At 36.5% G+C, this 17,774-nt stretch overlaps 1 long non-coding RNA gene across 5 annotated transcripts in view; it reads left to right on the forward strand.

Annotated features, from left to right (window-relative positions):
* Positions 1 to 17,099, forward strand: part of LOC139357884 (uncharacterized) — a 113,192-nt gene extending 96,093 nt beyond the window's left edge. For all 5 annotated transcript variants that reach the window (XR_011611835.1, XR_011611832.1, XR_011611834.1 and 2 more), the window contains one exon: positions 7,739 to 17,099. This is a non-coding gene — a long non-coding RNA (uncharacterized lncRNA). The remainder of the gene's footprint in view (positions 1 to 7,738) is intronic.
* Positions 17,100 to 17,774: the final 675 nt, after the last annotated feature.

Genomic DNA, 17,774 nt, shown 5'->3' on the forward strand with positions numbered 1-17,774 from the left:
ATGCTGTAGAGATTATAAATATCCTATTAGCATATAAAATGAGGATTAACCTTATTTAATCACTGCATGCCAGATCATCAAAAGTCATGTTGCACCCCCATAATGTTGCTGTATTAATTCTACAAAAATAACAATAAACCCTACTATTAATAAACATAGCTCTCAATAAATGCTGTTCTTGTCTACTAAATTAAACCGTTAGAGAAATTCAAGTATTCCCATAATTGCTTAACAAAATAGCAAAAATACTTTTACCTATTCACTGTAATATTATGGCCGACTCAGATTTACGTCATCTAGTGACTGAAGAGGTGTGTCTTCCTGGCTGGGCAAATTAGCCTACTTCAAAATAAATAAAATATACTATCCATCCCAGCTAGCACCACAAGTGACCTTTTGAAAATGTAAATTAAGTGATTGCAAATACCAAGAGTGTATTCAAAATGAAAACGTATGGGTTTGAGACATAGTGCCACCATTGCTCCCGGGATTAATTGGCAGACTATGAATCCAGGGATATCTACCTTTCAATCTGGGTCATTGAATATTCCATTGGAAGATAATCATGACCATTGTTTCTGTGACGAAATCATCAAACCTGGATGCAACAACAACAAAGGGGATTTGGGATTATCCAGATTCATGTTATAGCTTATTATGAATATTGATTGGATGCAGTAACAAAAAGCAAATGACAGCTAAGTTGAAGGCAGCCATTTCGTATATCATGTTCATAGATTGCCGTCTTTCCCAGCTGAGGGACAGAAACCAGTCAACAGGGATGGTTGATTCAAGAGGAAGTCTTTGTCAGAAGAGAGTGAAAGAGCTAAAATCAATCTTCCTTGCTCTTTCTTTCTTCCCTGTTTCTCTTTCTTCTCTTCTTCCCTCCCTCCCTTCCTTTGTTTTTTCCTTCCTTCCAAAGAGTTCTTTATATTTCTTCCAAAATTTGAAGGGCATTTTTTCTTTCATTCTTGTGAAAACCATAATTACAGGGCCTGGAATATAAATGTATTTATAAATATTGAGAATAATTATGGCTATTACAACTTTGTATTTCTAATTTGGTAAATTTAAAAAAATCAACACATACAATTCTTGTTTAGTGGAACCCTTCCACTTAGTTCGGCTACTCATTCTTATTTGAGGAAGTAAGTTCAGTTTAAACTGTAAAAAATCAGATGTAATTGGAAAGAAATTTAGAATAAACTGGAGGTAATCGGTCTGCGGGTGCATGGTAGGGCACACTGTGATGGGCCCATGGGCAGGGACTGAATCCAGGGATAAATGTGGAGGGCAGAAAAGTCTACCTGGGGAACTGAAATTTAATAAACACATCAAACACATGAAAGAAAGTGTGATTTTATCACACTAGAAGTGTGATAAGCCAATTCAAAGAAAGCAAGCAGAATGCATGCGCAAGTCAAAGTCCTTTTTCATCCTAAGCTAAGACCAAAGCTGCTTAGCCAAGGAGTTTTTCTTTCTGTCCAGGTGCCATACACCATTTAAGTTTTTTTCCAGGTTCCTTGGATTTTAAAGCCACTTGCACTACATATGTGTAGTGCAAAAAGAATATATATTCTTTTTTTTTTTTTTTTTTTTTTTTTTTTTTGAGGCGGAGTCTCGCTCTGTCGCCCAGGCTGGAGTGCAGTGGCGCGATCTCAGCTCACTGCAAGCTCCGCCTCCCGGGTTCCCGCCATTCTCCTGCCTCAGCCTCCCGAGTAGCTGGGACTACAGGCGCCGCCACCACGCCCGGCTAATTTTTTTGTATTTTTAGTGGAGACGGGGTTTCATTGTGTTAGCCAGGATGGTCTCCATCTCCTGACCTCGTGATCCGCCCGTCTCGGCCTCCCAAAGTGCTGGGATTACAGGCTTGAGCCACCGCGCCCGGCCTTTTTTTTTTTTTTTTTTTTTGAGACGGAGTCTTGCTCTGCCCTGGCTGGAGTGCAGTGGCACGATCTCAGCTCACTGCAACCTCTGCCTCCCGGGTTCAAGCGATTCTCCTTCCTCAGCCTCCCGAGTAGCTGGGATTACAGAGATGTGCCACCACGCCACCTAATTTTTGTATTTTTAGTAGAGACAGGGCTTCACCATGTTGGCCAGCCTGGTCTTGAACACCTAACCTCAAGTGATCCACCCTTTTCAGCCTCCCAAAGTGCTGGGATTACAGGCCTGAGCCCAATGCACCCAGCCAATATATGTATATTTAGAAAATCTTCTGTGGCTCCTTTATTCTATAGAGGGACCAATATGCTGTGAATACAGTGTTAATAATAACTACTATATTTGCCCTTTTCGACCAAACCAACAATTGTGAGTTTTAGCTTTTATTTTTGTTCTCTTTAAGCTCAATTAAAAAGTACTTTTGCCTTCCAGGAGGCATTTTTACAATTTATTTGAAGTGCTGGATGAATTAAAGAAAATCCTATGCCTTAAAATTTTAGATGAACTGATAGATTTTCCATAACGGTATTACTTTAAAAGACTCTTTTTCTTCCCCCTTCTTCCAGGTCTCACTGGCACAGCAATTTAGCCTTGCCTCAGAATTGTTACATTATGGGCAAATGGTCTGGTTGTGACACAGGATCGTTTTCAGAAAAGCAGCAGACAGTGTCTAGAGGCGGGAAAAAAGGTCTTTATTGAGAAGGTCAAAAGGGACATAAAGGCAAAAACTGACTTTCACCGAAACAGAACTGGAGACCAGGCCTCCAGTGTCCTTTTTGTAATGCATTGCTTGTTTTCAGGTCCCGTGATAGAATTCTTCCATAACAGACAGAGGACTTTGTTAAATTGTAAATGAGTATTACTTCAAGCACTCTGTGGAAATATATTCTCCCCCTATAGCCCATACATTATTTCTGCTTATAGTGGCTCACATTTCCCGTAACTATCAGAGAGAACTTAATTCAACTCACACCACATCACTTTACAATTGTGCAGGTCTCTTAATCAACCTTTGTATCAGCCACGAATGTGCAGTATGACCTAATTTGAAAATGTCTCAAAGTGCTGACTCAAACTGTTAGTGAATAAAGGCTAGTCATTACCATTATGACACTAATGTGATGCAAAATAAAATTGAGTTGCATCAGCTGGACATTAGTTTGCAAAAATATTAGTGATTGAATCCATTTTCTGTTCATATTTTATTTATACATATGTATGTATATATATGCATATGCATATATTTATTTTTTGTTTGTTTGAAACAGGCTTGTGGCAAAATTATTGAGGGCAGAGGAAGGAAGCCACATTTTAACACTAGAAAAAGACACTGGGTTAAAGGCTGATCATATGTATATCATGATCTCCTTTCTATAAGATGAAGACATGTTGCTGTTGAAATCTTATTAGGATATTCATATGCACATAAGCAATAACATATGAAAATTATCATCTTGTTCTGTACTCTGGTGCTAGATTCCATGGTTTCTAACTGCCCTGGCACTTCTTACTACTTCATATTACTCAAAAATTCTGACTTTGTATTCACAAATAACAAAAATTTGAGATTTATTTCTTTCATGGGCCTTCTTTCCTTCTTCTTTACTTGACAAAAAAATTACTTTGAGATAGAAATACCTTTAATAAACACTGTCATTAATTACTTGTGAACGAAAGAAAGTGAGATATAAAACTAGACATTATTTAGCCTCATCCCTACTGATAATGCTTTGTGGAAAGCAACATCAATGATCTTTTTCTTACACAATTCAGAGGGTTTTGAGGAAAAACTCATGGGTTTATTTAATACCTATGCATCCCAAAGCTAGCATTGGTTTCAAATTCTAAGCTGATAAGTAGTCATTGAAAATAAATCAACAGGAAACTTTCTTAATTTAGAGAAGTTTTCCTAATGGTAAATGAGGAACTCCACCCTGCGTCTCATTTTGGGCCTCTGGAATTCTGAAAATCCTGAACATAAAACTGATGTATTAGTGATAAAATACTTCTGATTTTATTTCTTTAATGGTTCTAACAAACCTAGCACACAAATACAAAGGAGATATGTTGTCCTTTAAAATTGTCAAGGACAAGACATTTTGGCTATCAGGAAATTATTTAACCTGCTTACAATTGAGAGAATATATGTCTTCATAATAAAGCACCATAAGTGATCAGTAGAGAATATAGCTAAATTAAAATGCTGGCAAGCTCAGTTCATTCATTTTTTAGAAAAACAAGTAAAACCTTCCAGCAAGATGTGTAGAAATTTTCTACTATGTGATGACTTTCATATTTGAGTCCATTTTACATTGTGTAATATGTGACTTGGGCTGTTTTTATGACCTGTGCTTTATTACCACATTAAGACAATCCACATTTCAAAAAAGAAAAAGTTTGAATAATTTCAAAGTGAACTTGCCAAAACCAGCATTCAGAAGCACGGGTGCTCACGCTCGCAAACACAGGCACACTTTCAACTTACCTAAAAACGGGGATCGCCCTTTGTAGCTAAAATACAATCTTTCTTATTTTTAGGTTACCGTGAGAAAAGGTATGTGGGTGTGATTCCTGCAAATGGATTGCCAGTTTCTTAACAGTTCATCATTCTTAAATGATAGAAGTATAGCAGCGCCCTTCTGAAAAACATCTTTTCTGTAGATTTTACTTTGTCCACGCCAGGACAAATTGTGTGCTAAATTGAATAATTCTGAGATGTGAGACACCTCCATAACTGTCCTTGGACTACCAAGGAGCTGGCATTTCTCTTTGGAAGATGAGGGGAGAATGCTCCATGCCCTCTTAATTGATGATTTACTGTGCTTTCCCTTGGGACCACATCCGATGATCTGTAAGCTTGTTGAATTTTGAGGCAGATACTAAATATAATCAATATATGAAAATATAAAAAAAGGAGAGAAAAAAATGCAATGAAAATTTATGACCTTAACATTCCTTCAGGGTCAAGCAATTTATCAAATTCTCTCACTTTCTGGTTTCAATTACACAGCCATTGTGGAAGGAACTTATTTTAGCAGGTTCATTTGCCTCAGTGGGGAATACAGGACTTTGGCCTAATGCTTCACCTTTAGTGCAGGCCATTTGAGCCTTAGAACAAATACCAATCATCACTCTTTGGGAAAAAAGAATCTGCATCGGCGTGGCCTATTGGAATGGGGTTTCTGTCAAGGTAAACGGTTGTCGGCAATGACTGTGGTAGAGTGGCGATAAATCCCATTTTATTGCTGAAAAATTCCAGCTTCTCTCCATGCCTGACAGCTCCCCACATTCTCATACCCATTTGGGCAATTTCTGCACTATGTCCATCTGGTTCTCATTACCTCTCAACCTGCCTGCGTCTGATCCAGAAAAAGAGCAGGTCAGAAATGGGGCTGGGGGGGTAAGAAACCAAGGTGATGAACAAAACAGAAAGCCGGGGGGTGGCCCATGGGGTTCGGGGAAGAGTTGAGGTTGGGCAGAGTGGGGATTCCAGCTAAGACTCTGAGTGGTTTTGAGAAGGGGCCATATTATTAAAAACGATCATGACAGAGTTGGAGCCAGAAGCTGGAGAAACCTGTATCTTTAGACTCAGGTATTAAAAAGACACCTGTTTTAAGGTGAAAGAGAGAGGAGAGAGAGAGAGAATGTGGTAGGTAGAGGAGGGTGGGAAGGCATCTCTATTAAGAGTGCTGCCGGCTGGTTATCAGAGAAGAGGACCTGTTGTAGAAAAGCACAGAGCCCTGTGTACACAGTTGGCAGGCTTCTAAATATGCGGGCGGATCAAACTCTGCTAGAGATTCGATTTTGGTTCAAAAACATACGTTTTTGAGGACAAAGAAAACTCTTGGCTCTCCAACCTTATTGTCTCCATCTCTCTCGAAGAATAATATTTAAAAACTAACTTGTCTTAATTAGGGCATTTAGAATGACGGGACTAGCACTGAGTCACTTGGGAATTCATAACCCGACATATAATCACTTTTGGAATGGAGTGCATTTATGCCTTCAAAAAGTTGGCCTCATTTTCTGAAGCTGAAATCCTTTTGATCATAATTACTTCTGACCTAAAATTACCCACAGTCACCATACAATGCCACGCTGGGACAAAAAAGAAATACACATTGTAAGTATCTGATAACAGATATAAACTATCGGCCAACTTAAATAGTACCATAATTTAGACTACGATGAAACTATACAACTATATGTTTCTGAATATAACATTTACTCATTATTATTATTATTTAGGTGCAGTGGGTGGGGCCATTGTCATAAATACTAAAATAAGAGTGGTTAAAGTGTATTGAAGTATAAATGATAAAGATCTGATAACTTTCCATACAAATTAGAATCAGATGAATGCATGGATGTAGTTATTTCTCCACCTGTTTTGAAGTCAAATTTTGTATGTAAATGTCTTAAAACCAGGTATGATTGTGTATTCTGAAATATGTTGGAGAGCTGCGGCATTGTTATGATTTGTAGACAGAATCTCTCATGTTAGGTATGTTTGGATGGACATATTGAATGGTCTCTTAGTACCTTCTGGATCCCAGGGGTCCAGAATGTATTTCAGGTCCTCAAAATGGACGTTTTTGACCGTCAGAACCCCCAGTACTGCATTGAATGTCTGGTTTTTATTGGTTGAATTCCAATATCGAAATTACATTAAATTTTAGTTGCTGAGCCAGACCCTTTAGACAAGAAATACTGTCTTCCAGTAATTGGGATTTAATTTCTAAATCTTCAAGTCATGAGTGCTCAAAGGAGGTTTTATGAAATGTATCTGAAATTGTAAATGAATCCCACGTAGACATTTAAATTGAGAAATTGTGGCTAAAAATTTTAAATTAAAATGACAAGATAATTTGGATTGACATACATTAGAAATCATAAAAATGGAAGTTTGTTACCTTTAAAATCAATATTTTAGTCAATAAATAAAATTCTAAAACAGATGTTTTCACGTGGGCATGTTAAAAGGCATAAACCTTTAGCTAGGGTCACATATCTGTTAAAACGGTCTTGATTTTAATGGTGTCTCTAATTTGGAAAGTAATTTCAGATTCTCAGCCAAGAAGAATCTTGCTTGAACTTTACTTTTCTAGGCTGTACATATAGCAGAGAAACGTGATCATTTAAATTCTAAAGGATGTTTGTTTCTTTTAATAGCATAGCAGAGAATTAATGGCATGGGGGAGAGAGACGTGACAACTTAACCTGATGCTTGATAGCTGTTTACTTATGAATGTGTGCCACAGATTTCAGTGTCTGTAAAAGAAGGGGAAATAAAGAAACCGATGGCTCTTAGGGAACTTAAGACACATGGAAGAAAGTGCTTAGAAGGCTATTGAAATATTTACAAAACAAATCATTTACATTAACTTTCTTATGTGTAGAACCTGGAGTGCCCGTGAAAAAACAGAACCAATTTTGGCTATGAGAAGTATTTCAGCATCAAAATGGTTAATAGTATTATAGCTTCAAAAGAGCCTATTGGCTCACCCTCAAGGATGCCCTGCAGTTGTTGTTAAAGTCATCAGATGAAGCTAGCCTTCTCAGCTAGCCTTTAGATTTGTCTGCTAACAGTAAAAATACTATAATAAATCGGTAACATATGTTGCCAGGCAAGGAAAAGTGATATAAATAAAGAGACTGGGAGACCCAAACCAAGTACAATGTGAAAAGAATTTAACTTTCAATCTATTTGCTGGCTAATTACCATTTGAAAAGTAATTTGAAAGTGTTACTGTTATTTGCTGATATTCTTCCTCATTTTTCTTCTTTTCCTCTTCAGATTGCATTCTTACCCAAATACTCTTCGTGATTGCCTGCTTTGCGGCTTTGGGGTAAGTCCCAGTTTTCCACAACCTTAAGAAAAAAAAATGCATAACATAAAAGATGCCAGAAAGACTTATGTGTCCTGATATTCGGGGTCTGTGAAATATACATGGGTTTGTTACCGGGGGTGGGAGGCATAATGAAATAAAGACAAGGGGTTTGTTTCCGCAAGGATCAAAAGTGTGCGAAAGTGTGCATATGCAAACGATGCTCCCATCAGGAAAGCCACCTCTGGAATGGAAATGACAAAGCTTGGAACACACACAATCAATTATTTTCACCAGCATTTAAAATATAGAAAACAAAATCTGCTTTGGGAATTGACTGAATATTTTATTTAGCTTTTTTATTGAGACATCCTTTGAATAATGGCATAATATAAATAGTTTTACAAAGCAACAATATAATCAATCTCTAAACTAGAATATAAATCAAGGATTTCATTAACTGCTGGTAGCCCGTTTAAATTGTAGTCTTGTCCATAATGTCTATCTATCTATGTATGTCCAAGTTATATTAAAAACCTTTAAATGGCTTTGTAATATCAGCTACATCTAGCTATTATAATAATTAATGGTACTGTTTTATAAATCAATACATGTATTCTTGATAAATTCATATCCAGTTAATGGTGTAATTTAAATAAAAAATTAATGTAATAAAGGACATACAGAAATGGGCAGGAAATCTTTAAAGGTTAAGAGTCAAATTTGTCTAAATTCATTCTTAACCTGTTTTGGAAAAGTTTATATTTAAAACCAGCTGACACTTACCTTGTTTCTGTAAAACTAATCTTGCCATTTCTGGTGGTATCTAGTATTAAATTTGTAAGATGTTTTTTGACGTTGTTTTAATTACATAGTTACAATACTGTGGAATATTTTACTGTCGTTGTACTATTTTGTGACTATTGCATATTCTTCAGTAAAACAGAACAAAACAAACTAAAAACCTCATACCAGTAATTTATTTTTAATTCACAAATGCATGTAAATGATTTATTTTTTGAAAATCTCCAAAGCTATATACACATTTTATTTAAGGGGAAGAAGGACTGACTAGTTCAAATAATTTGCATGTGGAAGAGCCGAGCATTTTCACTGCTTTCGCTGAGTGAACATTCCAAGAATTTTAGAAAAAAAAGAAAAACGCATGAAAGAGTCTGAAATGTATTTTAACGCTGCACCCGGGTACAGGAACATTCTACCAAAAGATGAGTGTATTATAGTTCTAATTTAAAGAATACATACCAGAGACATATTTAAAAAATAACAAGATTTAGAAAAACAACCGAAGGTTGTATGTTATCAAATACAATATCCAATCTTTCCAAATAAAATTTCATTTGGTTTCTAAGAGTAAGCGTTTTACAAAAAATATCTTTCAAAATTATGCAGACCAGTCTGCCCTGCCATCCTCCTTGACATGGTGCAGAAATGTTCCTTTAATCCACTGAGCTTTTTCTGACATTTTTCTTAACATTGCTGAGCCTTATTTAGAGCACCAAAGGAGGCGTGTGCAGTTTCCTTTGACACTGATGGGTATTTCAAAATGTTACAGAGAGAGGGGGGATAAAAAAGAAAGAAAAGATTTGCTGCCAGTCACTTCATCAATAGAGCTAGAGAAGCAATTACTATTTGTTAAAAGTTTACATTTCAAATGAAGCTAAATTTTAAAGAAGTCTCATCCTTTTAGAAGGACTGGTGCTTGGAAGAGAGAGGAAGAGAATGCACATTAGTGATTACATGTTAAAGTGCACTCAAGTACTGGAACCATTTAAAATGTATTGTGTTTTTAGTCGAAACTTGCAGCAAAACCACTCCTAAGAGGCTTAATTTAGGTTTTATAGGAGGAACATAAAAAAGACCAGGTTATAGCAACATGCTGAAATATGGGGTACATTTTAAATATCTTCATTTAAAAACGTATGTTTATTTCCCCTCCTGGGATCACTAACGTGCGTCTCCACAGAGAAAGCAAGGACATGCATTCTTAAAAATTATCTGTTAAAGGGATCACATTCCAAGACAGGTTTGGGCATTTTTATTACTACAGATAACCTCTTAATTATGTCACTGCCTTCCACTTGTTAATCAGGGACATTCAACATAGTTAACCATGGAGTGGTTGCCTTTAGAAGAATACATTATTATTAAGGATTAGAAACACATTTTATTCCTATAATCATATTACATGTATGGTTTTAGCACTGCTAAAACCCTATTTACCTGCTTTAAATACATAACACCTAAGAAAGGATCTAGATGCCTATAACAATGTTGTTCATTACTTCAAACTGTGCAGTTCATGAAAAGCTTCAAGAGACAGATAATTTTACTTTTCCTGTCTCCCCGCTCCACCTCCCCCATGTCCCATGCAATTCCTATTTGGGTTGATTTTAGGTTTCCTGTGCAGCCACCAGTATGTGAGATACTCAGGTACTCTTTCAGAGACCAAGGTGTAAGTGAAGTAAATAAAATCATGTTTCACTGTTGCTTTATCAACCCTCCTAGGTAGTTTTTCTGCCAGCCAACCTGCACTGTTAAGACCCATAAAATTATGCAATAGTGACTTCTTTGGAGGTTCTCTAATCAGATAATGGCTGGTGTTAGGAGGCAAGGGCCCAAGGCAATGTTGCTGGTACTTAACACTGTGGTTGGTCATTACTTGTCTAGTAGAGACCAATAAACAGCTGATTACTATCCTATACGGAGCCAATATTTTACATTTATCCTAGTTATTTTTTCCTTTTCTTTTCAAGTTCTTATAAGAGGAAGTATTTGTCAAGAAGATCTATGAGTAGTAGCCTCCCAGGCACCTTAAAAATAAGAATATTCCTACCATGAAATGATGGCTTTTGTGGAAAGGTGGGAATGATTCTGGTTTTTACAAGAGCAAAGGTTTGATTTGTTTCAAGTCCATTTCTTTCAGACAGGGACACTCCCCCACACCATCCCTGCTGCTCCCTGTCCCTTTCCCCCTCTATGACAGGTTCACGGGCTGCAACCAAGGGATTTTAAAATGCAAAGGTTTATATTAATATTTGCACTCTGGCAATAACAGGCCCATTTTGCTTCCTCTGTAAGGCTGTGATAATTGATGCTTCATACCTGGAACTATGTTTCATTTATCTTTTTACTCATGAAGATAGTATATAAAGAAAAGGTAATTTATGGAAAGGAACCAACCATTTGAAATAATAATCCTAAATCCAACTAGATAATCTTTTAAAGCTGTAAGAGTCAGAGATGGAGATTTCTAAACTTCTAAAGAAAACTTGATTGCAAAGAAGAAACCTGTGCATTTTTGAATGCTTGTTGAATTTGAATGTCTGTGTGGGCCAAAAAAGAATCAGAGGGACAAATGGAAACCAGGAAACAAAAGGTGTAAATTTTAGATGTTTTTTAAATTAATGTATTTAACGACCTATTAGACTCATCACAATTTTATTGACTTTCCCTTTACATTTGGATATAATTTTTTACTAGCCAATGCAAACTGCAAACTGGTGAGTCTCCTAAGGTGCCTTTCCTTTCCTGGGATCCTCATCTTAGAATGAACAGAGGCACATCGATAAGAACTGGACCTTGATTTCACAACCTCATACAAAGCCAGGCAATTCTTGAGCCAAACAAACAAAGGGGGGTGTAAGCGATTTCATTTATTTTGATAATCCTCCTCTTGCACAGGAGCATTTTGCTGTCTTTGTCAAAGTGAATGACAACAATTTGGCCAACTCTCTCTGAGCTGCACTCAACAGTGACAGGCAAATTATCAGAGGCCCTGCACTTCTTATTATCAGAGGAGAAGCCATCAGGGGGACGCATGGAGGATACCTCTCCCTTGTCACTATTTGTCAGTGGGACAAGGGCCACTGCTATGGGTAGCTGACAGGTAATTTCAACAATAACAATTACTCCTATTACTGGTGTCATAAACAATTCGCCCAAGGCATGACAATAGCAAAGCTTTATAATTCAATGCCATATAAATAAATGCCAGCAGGTAACAAGTAATTTAGCTCCAATCAAGCTTTCACCCTGGCATTAATATTGTTATTGTAAGAAAATGGAAAATTGAAAAAATTCAGTATGTTAATGAATTAAGAGAGGTTCAAGGGCTAGACAAGAGGAGTTGGAAAAAGGAACCAAAATTATTGTGGTATCATATTTGGTGCCATCCTGGGGGCCAAACATCAGTATAATTACTTTAAGACAAGAAGGGGAACTGGAGTGCCTTAGATCTCAGACCAGGGAAAAATGTGACGTGAGCTTTCAAAAAATCCACCTAACTCCAATTTCCAAAGAATATAAGTAGAAATATGAGAATGTATATATATATAATGTAGCATTTCACTGGCTTTCTTTTTCTACCTGAAATATTTCATATGAAGCAGAAGCATGAGTATCAAAGGAATGTTTGCATCTGTTTAAGAAAATTGTATTGGTACCTGCTTCCTTCACATTAAGTCTCATAATGAAACTATTTTAATACTCCTTTTTTATCTGGGGTGAAGGTAAAGCTGAAAGTCATCTTTGCTCTCCAGCTGTCCACCTTTTGGAAGTGGACTAGAGGATACAGTCTTATCTTCATATGTAAAACTTCCTGATCAAACCAATTGGCAATTTTAGTATTTGTCCAGCAAGACAATGTGCCATCACGGTGACAGCAGTAAAAGAATTTGAAAATCTCTAATTAGGAGAGCTGCACACCAATTAACGCATGTCAAATTTCACTTCATCAAGTGCCACTCTAATTTTCCCTCTAAAAATTAATGGATTTTTTTTCTTTTGGTATGTGTGTGTGTGTCCCCTTAAGGCAATGTTGATTCAAATCTGCTCAAGATGCAGTGTTGCACAGCTAAGCATCTTCTTGATTACAATCCGCCACACTTCTAACTGCGCTCATTCGCACTGCCACGGATACTTTGTCAACAGTCAAATTACACCACGCTGATAACAATGCATAATGGTGTTCCTCCTCCAGTCCCCTGTCAGGAGAGGGGCTTCATAAAAATGCGATGTTTTCTTCTCAACTGTATCTAAAGGAAGTTTGTAGGACTAGGTCCCCAGTCAGGCGTTAATTTTTAAAATTAGTTTGTTAATTTCAAAAACAAAAAACACACAAAAAAAAGAAGAAGAAGCAGCAGCAGCAAATGATGGCATATGAAAAGTCCTCACTGGAAAAAAAAAAAAATCAGCAAAGAATGAGGAATGGAGAATATCTATGGCCAAAGTTTTACTTAAACACTTTGTTCGGAGACATTTTCAAGAGCACTATTCTTGGTTAAAAACCAGATTTTTTTTTTTCTTTACTTCTGGACTATAAACATTGGAAGCCTCTCTTGAACAGACTGTATTTAGATTGTGCTAGAAGTTTGTTTAACTGCCATATTTGCCAGAATCCTCAAAACATCACAGGACACAGAAGACAAATGACTTTGTGTGTGTGTTGGGGGGGAGAGGGGGTGCGTAAGGGGGTCAGGATTGCATATTCCAGATAAATGTTGATTCACTTTTAACTATTTTTTATCCTAGTTGCTTGTTGCGGATTGGTGTGTCTGAGGCATCAGCACACGTGGGGAATATTTCTCACTGAAAAATGAAAGAAAGAAATGCAGTGATTAGAAGATGATTTTACATTCAGTCTTTTTAGAGATTATTCAGATTTCTTATTTTTCAAACACAATCAAAACCAGAACAAAAACAAGGAAATTAAACAAAATTTTAAATCTATTCTCTTATAGATTCTTCAGGGAGTAGAGAATATTCACAGGGTTAGCATCCCAGCCTTCTCAGTGTGTAAGCATATTGTAATCCTATTTATTCACTAAAAATGTAAATTCCTCTGATCTACACTTTATTTTCTTTAATCTGCAGGTCGAATACAGCTTCTTATTCACTGACGACTAACTCAAAAATTTAAAACGATATTTTTAGGTTTGTATTTCCGAATATTAAAATTGTCTTCCTTCTCTTATGGCCCCACCCCAGCATGTTCTTAAGTGTCTATTTCAAACAAAAGAAAATGACATCCCCCTTTCAACTAGCCAAACATTAGATTCTCTCAGAACTGACTGGGGATTCACTAGAAGTTTCGCAATTAGTTTCATTCAAATTGAATTATTTTCTTTTTTTCCAAACATCGTTCTTAGAACTTTATAAATGTAGCAATACTGGCTTCACAGTTTCATGTGGCTTGTTTACAAATAAAGGTATTTTAATAAAACCAAGTTCTGTGTACCTTTGAAAAACAAAAAGCTGGAACAATCTCACATTAAAACATTACAAAAGGATTGTAAAGGGAAATTTAAAGGGAGAAAACTTGATTATATAATGCAATCCAGCAGTAATCAATTTTACCTTCAATATCTTGCTTTTGTTTTCAAAATGCTAAATAAACAATACATAATGCATCCCTCATCAGCCAAACCATGGAGGCTCTGTGCTCAAATAACAGGAAACATATTCAATTTTCCTAACAGAAGACAGTTCATTAAGCTGTGCCACATCAAATAAAACTTTAATTTCTCCAGCATCAGAGTCGCAATGAAAGCAATTGAAGAAGATGAGCCATATGGTACTTCTATCAGCAAACACATATTGCTCATTCCCCCAAAGTTTTCTAATTCTGCTCCCCAGACCTGTGTAATATAGATAATGTGCTCCGAGAGCAGCAACCATGAGCTATCTAGTGTACACTTCTAATACTGTATTTAATGGGAAATAATGAATCATAAAAGCCTAGAGAAGATGGCTTTTGCTAACCTAAATCTCAGCTGTAATTTCATTGTTCTGTGCCTAAGATGCTGTTTGCCCTTTCCAAACAACAGCAGTTGAACATAATTATGCTGCTTCGAACCTGGGCTTGAAAAAGCATCCCTAATATAACCAACTTTCTATTAACTCCTGAAATTCTGAATTTAATGATGCACTGATACAGGCCTTGACATAATCAAGCATGTGTCATTTAAAAATCCAAATAAGCATTTTTCCCCTTCTTCTCTTTGGTCAGACTGCTCAATGCTTTTATGCTTCCTCCTCCGCCCCCTGCTTGCGTCCATCCCCCACCCCCCACCCCACCTCATGCAACAGGAGTGGCATGATTAAAAATGAGGAGATTTTCTTGTTATTAGCAAATTTGACATTTGCCTGATGAAATGCACATAAAATGTGAAAGCTACACAGTACTCAGAAGAATGTCTCCACTCCAATCCTAGCTACCAAGATGAAATAATTTAGGTAAAGGAAATGTAAAGGTCCTTGTACATCTCTTGCTGCGGAATGCTAGGGCTGTGTTATAAATGAAAGAACCAAATATTGCTGAGCTTTTAGAGTGATAGTATTTTGGCACATGTGAAGCGCATAGTGTTCCTTCTCTCACCTTAGCTGCTTTGACAATTCACTTAAACACAATACATATGCCCAAACACAGCAATGTGTGTGTCGTGAGCCCAACCTTTCTCTGGTTTAAGATCTTGGCGCTGGGGCTTTGTTCATTTTTAGGAAAAAACGTTGCTTTTTCCTCTAACTAGGTCAATAATTCCAGCTTTTCCATTTTTAAAGCTTATCAAATCAATATTTTACCAACATGATGCTAATTTAGAACATCATCAAATAACACCGTGGATACATATTGAAAACATATTTTAATGGTTTTGTTTGTTTTGGCATCATATGAACCAAGAACAATTAAATTAAAAAGAGACTTTTAAAAGTTAGAGATTGCCTTTTTAAAGCTTATTAAAATCAGCATGTTAACATGCCTGTCTCTGAATTAGCTCTCACACTTGATTACCATCATTAAAACTAGTTGTTTGGGTGCTGCTCAAAGCTGATTCTTACTAGTTATTAACTTGAAATCTCTTTCCATTGAAATGTGTAAAAAAAAAAAAAAAAAATTCATTCTCACTAGTGGAAGAAACAGTCACCAAAACATGAACTAGCACAGCAAGCCAGCAACATTAAACCACGAAAAGACCAACAGGTAAAATAACTACAGTAACATCTAAAACACACTCATGAAAAAAAAAAAAAAATCACAACAACAACAAAGAAGCAGTCCATTGATTATATTTCATGAATGCCTTAAAACAAATGTTTAAACAGTTTTCTGAAACAGTGCAGAGAACCTCTGCATGCTCCACTGGGTTGCAATGACAATGGTCTATTGCAATGTAAAACACGCTGGAGGATAAAAAGGTGCTTTTTGTTACCATTTTATCAAAGCTGTTCATCTTCGAGCTGCAGGCAGCATTTTGCTGGAATTGCAGATATTTCTCTGTCCAGGCTCCTTTGTTTGTGCATCTCATTTGCATATATTTATCTCCAGCTGAGGGTGCGTTCTGCTCATTAAGGCCTCCCTTCACATTATTTCATAAGCCAGCTGCTGAGAGGGATTTCACCTGTGGTGACTGAGAAAAGAGGGGTGAAAAACTAAATTCTTCATAAAAAGGAAATCTTCTGAGTCTCTTCCCCTATAAATGGGCACCATTTGTGTTAAACAGCCTCTTGTCATGATAGATGCCTCCAGAGGTCAGGGGTTAAAGTTGATTTGAAGGTCAGCAGTAAAACAACAGACAAACCAGACGCCAAACTGGTTCCTTAGCTGTCGGTGGGAGCTGTGGTACAACCAGGTCTTGAACCTTTTTCAACCTCTAATAAAACAGGGGATGAATCTGAAGTGGATCAACCAGGCCCCTGAGGAAGCAGCACAGAAAAACACAAATAATATCAATATCAGGCAGCCACAGGGAAACAATGGGGCATTTCTCCGTGCTACATGCATGCTGCTATTGTTTCAAGGGCTGGGGAATTAATTCCACTTATTTATTTAAGGCGTGTCAACTCACTGCCTAAACCTGTTTCAGTGTCAAGATGAATAAAACTTTTATGGCTCATAAAATAGAGCCATTCATCTCAATGTTCTTTGTGGTGCGTTTTTTTTCTTTTCTTTTCTTTTCTTTTTTTTTTTTCCTGACATACTGAGCTAGGCCTCTGCTCTGAAATGGTTACATCTGAACTCATTGGTGCTACGATCCACACCATATTAGAGAAAAAAATTATTTTACTGGCAAATGGATCTCAACAGAAATGACACGGGGAAGCATTTTAGCTACGATGTAATAGCTCCAAATATTCTTCTAAATAGTCCGCATGCAGTTGCATCTGTTTTGAGTATGCATTATTTACAAAGCAGAAGTTTTACTATTTTAGAGGAAAAGTTCAAAAGAGATAGCAGTAAAGATATTAGTTTTCTAGAATACTATGTCACATATTTCATTTTACTTTAGAAATGCAACCTTGTTAGGATAGCTCTTTCCCATTCATCATTTTTTGCCCAAGTTTCCGCTGTTCTGTAGTCAGCTTATACTGATGTAATAATCAAATGCCTCCTTTAATTCAACTGCTTAGAATTTTATGCTTAATTTTCAGCATAAAATAGCACACATAAATGGAAAAGAAAATGCATTTATGTGCTTTTTGGATTATAAATTTTTTAAAAAGTTCAGTTATAGAATTAATTTTACTTTTGATTTCCTGACAAATGACTTTAATAATAATATAATATAAACAGGTTAACATTTCTAAAGTGCCACACACAATGTGAAGCACATGTATTTTCTCATGCAGTTATTAATAATAATTCAATCTAAGTCACACAGGTCCCCTTAGAATGGACTGTAACAACATTATTATCCACAACATATTTTAGTTGAGACAAAATGTTCCAGTCACACAATATCATCACTATAGCAAATCATTATAGCTTTAACAGATGACATCATGGGAACATAGTTGCTTTATATCAAAATGAGTAAAAAGAAGCAATTCGATGATATTTCACAAATTTTCTAATCACAGCCTCAGTGATGCATATTAACATTTTTGCTCCATTGTAATGTAAATGGATTTGTGGAGGATTCACTCACTGTCTTGTCCTGGTTGCTTTGTTTTTGAGTTCTCTATTGAATATTGTAGCCTTTACCTATG

The sequence above is a fragment of the Macaca nemestrina genome, chromosome 13, assembly GCF_043159975.1.
Source record: "Macaca nemestrina isolate mMacNem1 chromosome 13, mMacNem.hap1, whole genome shotgun sequence".
Taxonomy (NCBI): domain Eukaryota; kingdom Metazoa; phylum Chordata; class Mammalia; order Primates; family Cercopithecidae; genus Macaca; species Macaca nemestrina.